This window comes from Lithobates pipiens, unplaced genomic scaffold (genome assembly GCF_037356315.1).
Source record: "Lithobates pipiens isolate NorthernLeopardFrog02 unplaced genomic scaffold, aLitPip1_a1.2 Scaffold_8, whole genome shotgun sequence".
NCBI lineage: Eukaryota > Metazoa > Chordata > Amphibia > Anura > Ranidae > Lithobates > Lithobates pipiens.
Genome location: NW_027507903.1, coordinates 501,785,851 through 501,799,494, shown reverse-complemented (window position 1 = coordinate 501,799,494; position 13,644 = coordinate 501,785,851). Strand labels below are relative to the sequence as shown.

The 13,644-nt window shown below is 43.7% G+C and overlaps 1 protein-coding gene across 1 annotated transcript in view; it reads left to right on the top strand.

Annotated features, from left to right (window-relative positions):
• Positions 1-13,644, top strand: part of PTN (pleiotrophin) — a 174,029-nt gene that overhangs the window by 86,067 nt on the left and 74,318 nt on the right. The window lies entirely within an intron of this gene.

Here is a 13,644-nt window from a genome sequence, read left to right as displayed (position 1 = left end):
AAAGTATCCTCTTCTCTTTGTATTGCTTCCTTTGTGTGAAATCCCCAGTGTTCCTGTCAGACCCTCTGCTTGCTTATTAAAAACTGACCACACTAAGCAGGAGAACACATCATGGTCACTTCTTTAGCTATGCTGGGAACTCAGCGTGCTCTTCTACAATGATAAGACATGACCTGACATGCCCACCCTGCACAGCCATTCACTGGGAAGCTCAGTATGCTGCTGCTTCTCTTACCACCAGCTCTTACGCAACTAAGAACAGAGGGAAATTGAAGGAGGCAGGCGGAAACTGTTGGCCAAACAGTTGTGTATATACTGTATGTGGCCGAAAACCGCCGAGAGCAGCTGAAAGCCGCCGAGAAGGCCCGAAGGCGGCCGAGAACTACCGGGCGCCCCCGAGATACACAGGACAACTCGGCGGCGCCATTTTTAAAAATAGAACCTGAAAATAACACTGACAAGGGGACAACGATGGACAAGGCTGCATTACAAGGCTACATTACAAGGCTACATTACAAAGCTGCAATGATAGACAGGCTGCAATGATGGACATGCTGCATGACAAGGCTGCAAATGACACTGACAAGGCTTCAGATGGACACTGATAAGGCTGCATTGATGGGCATTTAAATGTAAGTTTTTTTCCTTAAACTTCTCTCCTAAAAGTTTTTTCCTTAAAATTCCCTCCTAAACTTGGGGTGCGTGTTATACGCCGATAAATGAGGTATATATATATATATATATATATATATAGATCTCTCTCTCTCTCTCTCTCTCTCTCTCTCTCTCTCTCTCTCTCTCTCTCTCTCTCTCTCTCTCTCTCTCTCTCTCTCTATATAATATATATATATATATATATATATATATATAGATATACAGTGGTGTGAAAAAGTGTTTGCCCCCTTCCTCATTTCCTGTTCCTTTGCATGTTTGTCACACTTAAGTGTTTCGGAACATCAAACCAATTTAAACAATAGTCAAGGACAACACAAGAAAACACAAAATGCAATTTGTAAATGAAGGTGTTTATTATTAAAGGTGAAAAAAAATCCAAACCATCATGGCCCTGTGTGAAAAAGTGATTGCCCCCTTGTTAAAACATACTATAACTGTGGTTGTCCACACCTGAGTTAAATTTCTCTAGCCACACCCAGGCCTGATTATTGCCACACCTGTTCACAATCAAGGCATCACTTAAATAGGAGCTGCTTGACACAGTAAGGTCCACCAGAAGATCCTTAAAAGCTACACATCATGCCGAGACCCAAAGAAATTCAGGAACAATTGAGAAAGAAAGTAATTGAGATCTATCAGTCTGGTAAGGGTTATAAAGCCATTTCCAAAGCTTTGGGAATCCAGCGAACCACAGTGAGAGCCATTATCCACAAATGGCGAAGACATGGAACAGTGGTGAACCTTCCCAGGAGTGGCAGGCCGCCCAAAATTACCCCAAGAGCGCAGCGACGACTCATCCAAGAGGTCACAAAAGACCCCACAACAACGTCCAAGGAACTGCAGGCCTCACTTGCCTCAGTTAAGGTCAGCGTTCATGCCTCCACCATCAGGAAAAGACTGGGCAAAAATGGCCTGCATGGCAGAGTTCCAAGGAGAAAACCACTGCTGAGCAAAAAGAACATCAAAGCTCGTCTAAATTTCTCTACAACACATCTTGATGATCCCCAAGACTTTTGGGACAACATTCTGTGGACCGATGAGACAAAAGTGGAACTCTTTGGAAGGTGTGTGTCCAAGTATATCTGGCGTAGAAGGAACACTGCATTTCATAAAAAGAACATTATACCAACAGTAAAATATGGTGGTGGTAGTGTGATGGTCTGGGGCTGTTTTGCTGCTTCAGGACCTGGAAGACTTGCCGTGATAAAAGTAACTATGAATTCTGCTGTCTACCAAGAGATCCTGAAGGAGAATGTCCGACCATCTGTTCGTGTACTCAAGCTGAAACGAACTTGGGTTCTGCAGCAGGACAATGATCCTAAACACACCAGCAAGTCCACCACCGAATGGCTGAAGAAAAACAAAATGAAGACTTTGGAGTGGCCTAGCCAAAGTCCTGACCTGAATCCTATTGAGATGTTGTGGTATGACCTTAAAAAGGCCGTTCATGCTCGAAAACCTTCTAATGTAACTGAATTAGGACAATTCTGCAAAGATGAGTGGGCCAAAATTCCTCCAGGACGCTGTAAAAGCCTCATTGCACGTTATCGCAAACGCTTGGTTGCAGTTGTTGCTGCTAAGGATGGCCCAACCAGTTATTAGGTTTAGGGGGCAATCACTTTTTCACACAGGGCCATGATGGTTTGGATTTTTTTTCACCTTTAATAATAAACACCTTCATTTACAAATTGCATTTTGTGTTTACTTGTGTTGTCCTTGACTATTGTTTAAATTGGTTTGATGTTCCGAAACACTTAAGTGTGACAAACATGCAAAGGAACAGGAAATGAGGAAGGGGGCAAACACTTTTTCACACCACTGTAGATATAGATATAGATATAGATCTATATCTCTATCTATATGTAGATAGAGATATCTATCTATCTATCTAGAGATAGATTTTATAAATATATATATATATATATATATATATATATATATATATATATATATATATATAAATAAAATCTATCTATATAAAAATTATAAATACCTTTCCCCCCACCTTTTTTTATAATTGATCACCACATAATCTATGTTTTCAGTTGCATAAGGAGCTCAGGGAGGAGAAACAGCAGCATACTGATCTTCCCAGTGAATGGCTGTGCAGGGGGGGCATGTCAGGACAAGTGTCAGGAAAGCAGAGGGGCTGGCAAGATCACCAGGGATTTCACACAAAGGAAGCAATACAAAGAGAACAAGATAGTTTCTCATACAAGTAAATGGTGCAGCAGGTACATATCAGGAATATGAAATGATAACTGTCTCAGTTGTTGGTTAGTGCTTAATCCGGTTTTCCATTTACCAGCTGCCAGCCTTGGTCAGGTGCTTTGACAGCGACTGGCAGCACATCTGTCGGAATCCCCCCCCCCCCCCCAAAAAAAAAAAATATATATATATATATATATTCAGCTTTCCTCCTCCACTCCCCAGACTGGTTTTACTGTTGTGGGTTTAGTAACACTTTAAGACTGACTTCTAGTAGTTATATAGTTTCGTACATTTTCTGTGCTATCCATTCCTTTTTGCTTTTTTTCCCTCAGATGTATTTTATAGATCTTGCTGGTGTTGTAAATCAATAATGTAACTGGACGAGTAACTTAAAATAACATTCAGTCCACATATCCAAAGCAAACAACCTTATGTTCTTCTCCAGAGCTTAGTGTTTATAGAACCCTAGAAACAGATGACCTGTCCAACAGAGAATATACAAAATAATATAATACTCAAAAGAACTGTTCAGAATACTAAGTTCTTCCTTTCATTTCGTTTTTAGCCAGTCCAAAATCCATTGACATACCAATCCTCATCCACTAAAAAATAGAGAAAGGGCCTTAGGTATTTCAGAAGGAAACAAGCAGATATGAAGGTTGCGTTTCATGTAAAGAGGAAAAGAGGGGCGGCACTTCCAGCGATAAAAACAACTTCTTTATTTTATGCCCATAATAAATGCAGCATGACCATACAATACACAATAGTTCAGCAAACGCATTTCACACTCCTGTGCTTAAAGAGGAACTGCAGTCTGCGCACATAATTTTATAATAAAAACATCTTTGCCATTCTGAAGCTTCCCTCCAACCACTTTGAATATTATTTTATATATACTGCGATTTTGTACTTGCTAAATATGCTGCAGAAATCTCCCTCCACTGAGTCTGGCTGCAGCCATTTTAACTGTGGGCAGCTGAAGCTGCTGCCCATTCACTTCTTGGATTTACACAGAGGTACACCTCCAGCTCTGCAGCTTCCATTGGCCCTCTTATGGCTCATCCCCCCCCTCCCTTCCTGGCAAACTCTCACAAAAGTGAGAGAGAGACCTATGCATGATGTCATAAGCCTAGGCTTATTGGAAACAAGTTGCAATACACCTGGTTACTGAAGATGATGCATTCAAATTTGGTGCCATTTAGTTTTAGATAATTAGCACCCATCCAGGATTGGATTTCCTTTCAAGTAGGAGGCCAGCATGACCTGATCCTCCCCTTTCTTGAATAATTTGAAGTAGATCTGGGTGTCATCAGCATAGACATGGAACGGGAGGTTGTGACGGCGAATGATGTACAGCAGCAGCCTCATATGGATGTTAAAAAGGATAGGAGAGAAAGCCGATCCTTGTGGAACCCCGCAAGACAGGGAACTATCAGAGGAATAAAATGGTCCCGGGTTTACCCTCTGAACCCTGTCTCGCAGCAACGAGGCAACCCATGCCAGAGCTATGCCATCCATTCCCACCACCATCTTCAACCTATCCACAAGTATAGAGTGGTAGATGGTGTCAAAAGCTGCCGACAAATCCAAAGTACCACGGCTGAAGCTTCATTCTAATCCGAGTAGATCGTTCTGCACTTTTACCAGGGCTGTTACTGAGCCATCTCTCAGGTCGGAATCCTGACTGGAAGTCATCAAAAATGTTATTAAGACTCCAGGTGAGGTTGAAATTGCCATAGCACAGCTCGCTCCATGATCTTTGCCCAAAAAAATAGGGTGATTGTTGCTCAACACGGTGCACTCCACATTAGCTTTCTTTAGCAGGGGTATGACCTGGAAAGTAGACACCCCAAGGAAATTGCTGAGAGTCAGGTTGAGCCCATTTAATAGCAAATAGCTTGGGGCCTATACTTTCCAAAACGGGGTCATTTGGGGGGGTTTGTGCCATCTGGGCATTCCAAGGCCTCTGAAACTGTGATGGGCAGTGAGGAGTGAAATCAAAAATGTATACCCTTAGACAGCCTGAAGGAGGTGTTTGGATTTCGGGGTCCCGTACGCGGCTAGGCTCCCAAAAAGTGTCACACATGTGGTATCCCCCTACCCAGAAGAAGCAACAGAATGTATTTTGGGGTGTCATTTCACATATGTCCATGCCATGTTTAAGCAATATATCATTAAGTGACACCTTTGTGCAAAAAAAAAAAAAACTTGTGTCAAAACATAAAATATTCCATGGACTCGACATGCCTCTCAGCAAATAGCTTGGGGTATCTACTTTCCAAAATGGGGTCATTTGGGGGGGGTTTTGAACTGTCCTGGCATTTTATGTGCAACATTTAGAAGCTTATGTCACACATCACCCACTCTTCTAACCACTTGAAGACAAAGCCCTTTCTGACACTTTTTGTTTACATGAAAAAATATATTAGTGTCCATTCCTGACCCACCCCCATGTGAGTGGGAAATTGGCACCAGGCTGGAGTATATAGAAATAAAAAAATAAATAAAATAAAAATAAAAGTATAAACATAAACATGACCCTAATTAACATTGGTATTTAGCATACCATTAAAGAGGAAGTAAACCCTGATGGGTTTACTTCTTCTTTGTTTCCCTGCAAAGGTAAAGCATAATGGACTATTATGCATTGCATAGTAGCCCATTATGTGTCATTTACCTGACATAGGAGCCAGCGATGTCACCGCTGTCCCCTGTAGTCCGGAGCGTCCATCTTCTTCCGGGTATCACTGCTCTGGCCACTCACAGCACCGGAGCAGCGATGGGGTCACTCCGGTGCACGGGAGCTGCCACTAACGCCATATCGCCGTTAGCAGCGGCATGCACTTGGGTGGGCTGGGCTGTTTGGAGGGGCAAAACACAGGTGCTAGCAGGTATCTGGGCTGATCCCGCTAACACTGCATTTTTGGGACACTAGTATAGATCTAATCAGATATCAATCCATTCAGACACTATACCACTAAGGGAGGTGTATGCTGCATGCATGGGTGTTAGCGGTACTGGCACTAATCTGATGCTGACCTAACTGACCCTAAAACCTAACTGATATCACCCGCCGGGCGATCAGGGGGTTCAATTTTTATTGGGTAATAAATGGCGGGTATAAAAAACAAACTAACCAGCGTCACCCGTAGTATTTATATGTGATCACTGGTGAAAGGGTTAACTAGGGGGCAATCGGGGGGGGTTATTAGGTAGTATATGGAGGTACTTGACCCTATAAAAAGCTGACGGTGAACCTAAATAACTTACAAGCTAACTTGCGTCACCCGTGATACCAATACGGTAATCAGAAAAATGATTGATTAATGACACTGGCGACAGGGGGTGAAAGGGTTAACTGGGGGCGATCAAGGGGTTAAACCTTTATTAGGGGGGTTAGGGGGGTACCCTAGACCTAAAGGGGCCTACCACTAATTAACCTAATAGTTATAACAGTCACAAAATGACACCAATGCAGTGATCAGTAAAAAAATAAAATCTGCTATTGGTGTCACTGTGACAGGGGGCGCGGGGGCTGATCGGGGGTGATTTGTGTGCCTATGTGTACTGGTGTTAGTGTAGTGTTGGTGCAAACTCACATTGATGTTTTCTCTCCTCCGAATCCGGAACGAACAGGCTCCACAAGGAGAGATGACATCACTTCCTCTGCTTCTGTTTACATTTCAGAAGCAGAGGAAGCTTCCCTTTCGTCAGGAGTGATCGTGAGGGAGAGGCCATGAATCATTGGCCTTCCCCTCAGGAGGACGGATAGCTCCTGCGACAATGCCGACCGCCTCGGGCACCCGTGGGAGGGGAGTAACATGCCCATATACGTTACTCTGCCCTTGCCATTCTGCCGCAGTATATCTGCATGAGGTGGTCAGCAAGTGGTTAAAGTTAAACCACTTCTTGTCCAACTTCTTTGAGTGGCCACTTGTCCTCTTGAGCGACTTGAGACTGAAGAGTTTTTTCCCTATGCTAGAATCACTATTTAGATATTTATACTGTATAGTGCTATCATATTGCCTTTTAAGTGTCTTTTCTCCAGGGAAAATAAACTTAATTGTGTCTAGCCTTTCCTCATAACTGGGGTCCTCCAGCTCCCTTATTAGCTTTGTTGCCCTTCCCTTGACTCTTGAGCACATCCTTCCTGTGAACTGGTGACCAGAACTGGACCGCATACTCAAGATGCGGCTGGATCAGAATTTTGTAAAGTGGGTTATAATTTTATTGAGTAAATCCCCTTTTTTAATGCATACTAATTATCTGCTGATCATCCACTAGGACCACCAGATCCTTTTCCAAACCTGATGTTCCCAGGGGTTCTTCCCCTAGTGTGTAGTTTGCATTCATATTTTTAGCCCCCAAGTGCAATACTTTACATTTAGCAATATTAAACCTCATGTGCCATGTAGTTGCCCACCCGTCTAATTTTTTTTAGGTCTTCTTGTAAAGTTTTAATTTCATGTGCAGTTATTACCCTGCTTAGCTTTGTACCATCAGCAAATACTGAGATGAAACTATTTATACCAACCTGTATATCGTTTATGAACAAGTTAAATAGAATTGTCCCAGGAAAGAGCCCTGGGGCACCCCACTCACAACTCCGGACCATTCAGAACATAAACTGTTTCTCACCACCCTTTGGACATTCCCCTGTAACAGGGTACATATTGCTTTTTTGTGCAGCAAGTTCCAGTGCACTATCATGCATTACAATGTGCTTCAGTGAATAGAATTACATAGATATTGGAAAAAAAAGAAAACACCGTAGTGCAATTGAATAATAAACTACAGCACGTTTTTACTGCACAACAGTGCACTTTTGTTATGTGTGCAATAACGTGTGCTGGGAACAAGCCTAGAAAGTATTTTTTTTTTAATGCAAGCAGTTTAAAAGAGAAGTATGGACAAAGCTTTTGTTCCCCTAATGCCGTGTACACACGACCGGACTTTTTCGACAGACTAAGTCCGACGGTCTTCCCGACGGACTTTCGGTGGAAGTCCAACGGACTTTTTGAAAGAACGGACTTGGCCACACACAAGCGGACTAAGTCCATTCGTTTTGAATGTGATCACATAAAGGGGACTAAACAAGGAAGTTCAATAGCCAGTAGCCAATAGCTGCCCTAGCGTCGTATTTGGTTCGTCGGACTAGCACACAGATGAACGGTTTTCCAGATTTTTAGTCTGTCGGACTTGAGTCCGTCAGATAGATTTGAAACAGGTTCTATTTCTAGGTCAGTCAGATTTTTTTTTATAAATAACAGTCGGACTAGCCCACACACGATTGGATTGTCCGACGGACTGACCCTCGGACGTAGTTTGCCGGAAAGTCCGGTCGTGTGTACGCGGCATAAGACTTAGAGTCAGCTGATTGTGGGCTATCAGCTGAGGGGGCACAGCCACGCCAGGTTCTGGAAGGATATTCACAATATTATCAGGATCCACTCTGGTGCCTGATTGATAGCTAGCTTCACCTTTCAATGGTCAGCTGACAGCTGGAGCCAGCTGCTGCCACCCCCTCCACAGCACGCTGCTCCAGCGAGCGCTGGAGGAGCAGAACAGCGGTGATAGTCACTACTCTGTTCAGAGCAGATTGAGAACCGGGCAATCAGCGGTCATATCTTAGAGCCAACATGGGTCAGTTGCACCTCAACACTCATCCTGCAGCATGGACGTAAGGCTGAAGGTTTGTTTTTTATATATTCCATACATCTCCTTTAAGTACCTACAATTACCCATCATTTGATGCAAGATAAAAGCAAGCATCTGGCCCCTGGGCCACAGTTTGGAAACCACTGATCTGGAGGCATGTTGCTGTAATAACGGCTCATCGTCTTATGTACCCAGGAGCGTTAAAACAATCTAAACCCAAGAACAAAAACTGAAAATTTCCTAGAGAAAGAGAGAGAGAGAAAGAGGGGGGTATGAGAGAGAGGGGGTGAAAGAGAGGGGGGTGAGAGAGAGAAGATTACAACTTCACCAGCTCCTCCTCTCTAGTCTCCTCCCTTATCCTGGGTTCCTGGTCAGCCTCCTCCAGGGTTCCCCCTTGTCTGCCTAGATTATTGCTGATAATACTAATGCACACGGGGTGATTAGAGTGTGCCCTGGCACATCTGGCACACATTGTGTGCACACCTGTGAATGCTACCAGGAGCCTCTCATGAATGGTCAGTCCACCCCTGCTCTTATCTGTTGAAGAAAAGAGCCCAATAGCTCAAGCTCAAATTTACACACAAAAGTGAATCAGTCAGAACAGTAATTCGTACCCCTTGCTCCTTACTGCTGTATCCAATTTTTCAATCACAGACAGAGTGCCTGAAAGGAGACAACTACTGCTGTGCTGTTTCTGTTTCTGTAGATTCCCTATGGTGTGCTAGGGATCGTGTGCTATATAGTAAAATGTTTATGTAAAAAAGAGAGATTGCATATTATTTTACTCTTAATGTTTACTGTTATCAAATTACCTTTCTATATTGTGAAAAATAGATATAAAACAGTTTAAAAACTACAAAAATAAAATAAAAACAGTTATTGCTTCTTTTAAAAAAGTTTATGATTGGTCTCCTGTGCAGAAATGCAGAAGGATCTTAGATGCCCCAAGATTCCAAACAGAGAGATTGTGTTTCTCGCCATTTAGCAAAGTGTGGAATTCATCAGTCGAGAAAGGGGCCATTGTGAGAATATAATATGTCAGAGGCAAATGTGTGAGAATTGTCCCAGTAGACCTCATGTGGTGACCACACATGGAAAGCAATAGAAACAGTAGAGCTACACCCTGCACAACCTTACTGGGAAAATATAGAGTATGCATCCTCCTGAGTCGTTATTGTACTATTCCTTTGAACAAAAAAATTCATGTGACTCTATATTTATCTGCTTGACTTTTGAGATAAGCTGACTAAGGTGTGCAGAGAGTACTGTGTTTTCAGTCCGTTTGGAACTTGCTAGAGGGGAGCACTGAGGCACAGTCATTGGGCAGCACTACTGAGTAGGAAGCAAAACTTGCATAGTTATGTAGCAGTACCCCATGGGGTCTGTCACCCTGCCCAGCCTGACATTCACTTCCAGTCACTCTCCAGACAACGAACATCAGCTTTGTCTTTGTTGTTTTATTGAGGGATTAAACTTGGATGGGTAAAGTAAAGGGATTATGGGATATCCAGAATCAATAGTATTAACCGATGAGATGATTGATCGGAACCTCTATTCACATCCTCTAAAGCTCCAGACTTCTCCAGCACAATGCTTATTTGTAGACTGTTACTTTCTCTCCTGTGCAATACTTGGTTTCTAGCACAGCTAGCACATGGCTAGGCTCAACTCTGAATTAAGCCCAACTTCAGGGATTTGCCATTTGCTGGCAGGGACTGCGGGCCCCTTTGGTGTAGCAACCGATAGCAGTAGAAAACAAAGTCTTTAGTGCTAGCTGTATCAAGGTGGACTACTGGTCCCAATAAGTCCTGTACAGACTTTGCCAGCCATCCCGGCTGCAGCAGCCTGACTTTCATGCCAGTAATATCACGGTCTCTCCCGTTGGCTCTACATGCACTCCTGGCATGCCTCTCGCAGCTCTCTCGACTGTGCCTGTCACTCACCGACTTCTGGTGGAACCCTCCTGAAGACTTGCCTGGCAGTGTTCCCCATTGCCCTCTCATGCTCCTGTTCAAGACACCCCTTGGGTTGTGTGGGGTTCCTTCACAGCTCCAAGCCCCTGGCCAAAGGTCACCTCCAGACAAGGGGGTTCCCTCCAAGGCCCCGACAGCCTAACGCTCCATCTCTCAGTTGTTCCACCCAAACAACTCCTCCCCAGCTGAGCTGACCCAAAGTATTTAAGGAGGCTTTCCCCCTGCCAATCCTGGTTGGGAATTGGTCAGGGCTCCTTACCACACCCCAGACAGCTCCACCTCTCTTCCCCTCCTCTGCTTCCAGACTCTTCTGAGAGCCAGAGGGAGGTAACCAAGAAGTGACACTGTCTGAGTCACCAGCCTACTCTAAACCACTCCCACCCCCACAGATCAAAAACAAAGAGGCCTACCAGCCTGCCTAAATTTATCTGCACTGGCCAAAAATCAAACTCTAGCACCTACCTAAGATAGAGGATGCTACAGTTACATAGTAACTTCTGGTTGAAAAACGACACAAGTCTAACCTGTTCAACCAAAAAATAAAAATTATTAAATGTGATTAGAAAATACTGCTCTTGTAATTCACATACAGTAGGTATAGGATTACAAATGAAAAATCTAACTTCCACCCTCCTGCATAATGCACATATGAGCCAGCAGGGTAGTTTGCCTTAAAGCCGGGTGCCCCCATATACTGTATGTGCAAACAGGAGCCTACATAAAGTTCTATAAATACATTTTAAAAAACCTGCAAGACAAAGGCATAGCATACTAGCTCATTATTAAATACTCACCTTACATCGAAGCCCCCACTGTGGTTCCTGCACACTGCTCCGGCCATTGACATTGCTCCCTGTGTCATTTATGGGTATCACGGAGTCCGACACTGATTTGCCAGAGCTGCGATGCATTCGGGAGCTGCCAGTAACGGCACGTCAACTGAAGCCGTGCCGTTACTTTAGTACGCATGTTTTGGTGATGCCAGCACATGCTCATACAGGGGATATCTGGTAAACCCTGCAGGTTAAGGAGATATCCAGGTTAGCTACAGGTAAGCCTTATTATAGGCTTACTTGTAGTAAAATGTGGATTGTAAGGGTTTACAACCACTTTAAATTTGTCTTTGTGGTGCAGTCCGGGTATGGGAGTAGTATCGTAAGCACCAACTGCATTAATAGATCTGTTTGGCAGTAGTGTCACCCTTTAATGGGCCTGGTCGAAGGCTCCTGCAAGGATGGACTTTGAGCGTAATTGCCAGAGAAAGACTTTTCCTAATATCAGGTACGGACGACACTAGACAGCTAGATAGCACAGCCCACTGCACAGCACAGCCATGTTGTAATATGTTGCACTATGTGTGTATTTGAAAATACTTTGTCATCTAACTATATTACCTTAGCATGTAACTATTATTTTTATCAAGTAAAAACAGTTCTTGTTAAAGAAGAAGTTGCCTGGTCTCAATTACTTGAAAAGGGGAATCAAGTGTGTTAACAATAAGCGTATTCATAGAATATCCAAAGAACTGGGGAATAGTGAGTAACAGCCAGGATTAACTCTGCTGGCAATACAGTAATGAATGTACAAGAGAGTTAAGCCTTGAGGTTATGGAGGAGAGAATAAGAAGAAGGAAAAGCAGCCAGTTTGTCAGAGGAAGCGATGCTGGCTGGCAACGGACACCTTTTCACTCCTCATACTGCAGGGCATACCAAAATTACCCAACAGGGGCTATATATAGCTTCTCTGGGTCCAATATTGCTGCCTAAATTTTAGAAGAATTCATTCTGTGTTTAATGAGCCACAGGCTCTCCCAAGATGGCCACCAGGAGTCCAATTCCCACAGCGCCAGAAGTAGGCAGCATTCTTGTGATTACCATGTTTACTTCTGGTAGCTAATGCAGGAGAAAGTGATCGGCAGATTGCTGCCTGACTCCTTCCTGTGCCACCAACTCTAGAGGTGATTCTGCTCATCATGTGCAATAGTGGCTGCCAGCTCACCACCCCTTACAGTGCATGTAAATGTGCAGGATAAATTAGGTAAAGGGGATAATATAGAGACAACATGGAGATTAAATATACAGGGGGGTGAAAAACCAACCCCAAAATCAATATATACATGTAGCACCCTTCTAGTCAGGTTTCTAATAGTTTGGAGGCAAATTTCGTTTTTGGCTCCTCTCTAGTCAGTGGAGGGAAGTTTGATTGATTTTGTCTGTTCTGGGTTCTGCTGGTTGCAGGATTGGCTGCTTCCCTCTGGTTTCTGATAAGTTCCAGAATTTAGTGGGTTAAAAGAGGCAGACCCTCAACTTGCATATTTATAAAGCCTCAGCCAATCCCTAGTAGGAAGACTGACCAATAGAGGGCTGGGGTGTAAATAAATAGATTGGGGCATAGAATAGCAGGGCTCTTGTCCTGGTGGACAAGACCCAGACTGATGACTGTGGCCCTCTGAGTCACTTAGCTGAAGTTTGAAGATGGCCATTAGGGTCCCAGCCTTGGGAAAGCTGAGGGATCCATGTCTAAAGTCATGGGGAGCAGTTTGAAGTCCACAGAGGATCTGGCCTGGAGACTCACCTTACAGAATCGGTCTGGAACTGCAGGATAGCATTCAAGTACTCAGGGCACCATGAGTACAAGCCTGAAAGAGATCCTTGGCACTGTCCTGGTTAACTCTTGGCGAGAATGCTCCAGATTTGCTGGCTCAGGTTTGCTCTTGCATTGAAGTCCCCTGAGCTGTAGTTCATCACCAGCAACAAGAGGTGTTGCACCCTGATAGTCAGAGAGTGCCCTGCATTACATTCTGCACTAAATTTGGAGTATTCTAAGTCTCACCCTTACCCAATTTCTTCATGCGATAAATCTAAAAACACACTTTCTGCCTGTTTTTTATGTAGAGAGACTGGGAGGTTACTGTATGCTTGGCTCTTTGCACCCACACATGACTAGAACTTGGTACAGTGGGGCCCATCACGGATCTGTAGACTACATACATTAAGACTGCATTCACAACTGAGTATTATCAGCTCATAAAACACTCATCTCAAAAGTTAAAAATGCCCAGCAAGCAAAATACCATTAATTTAAATGGCCCTGGTTCACATCTGAGCATTCTGTTGCCTGAAGCAAA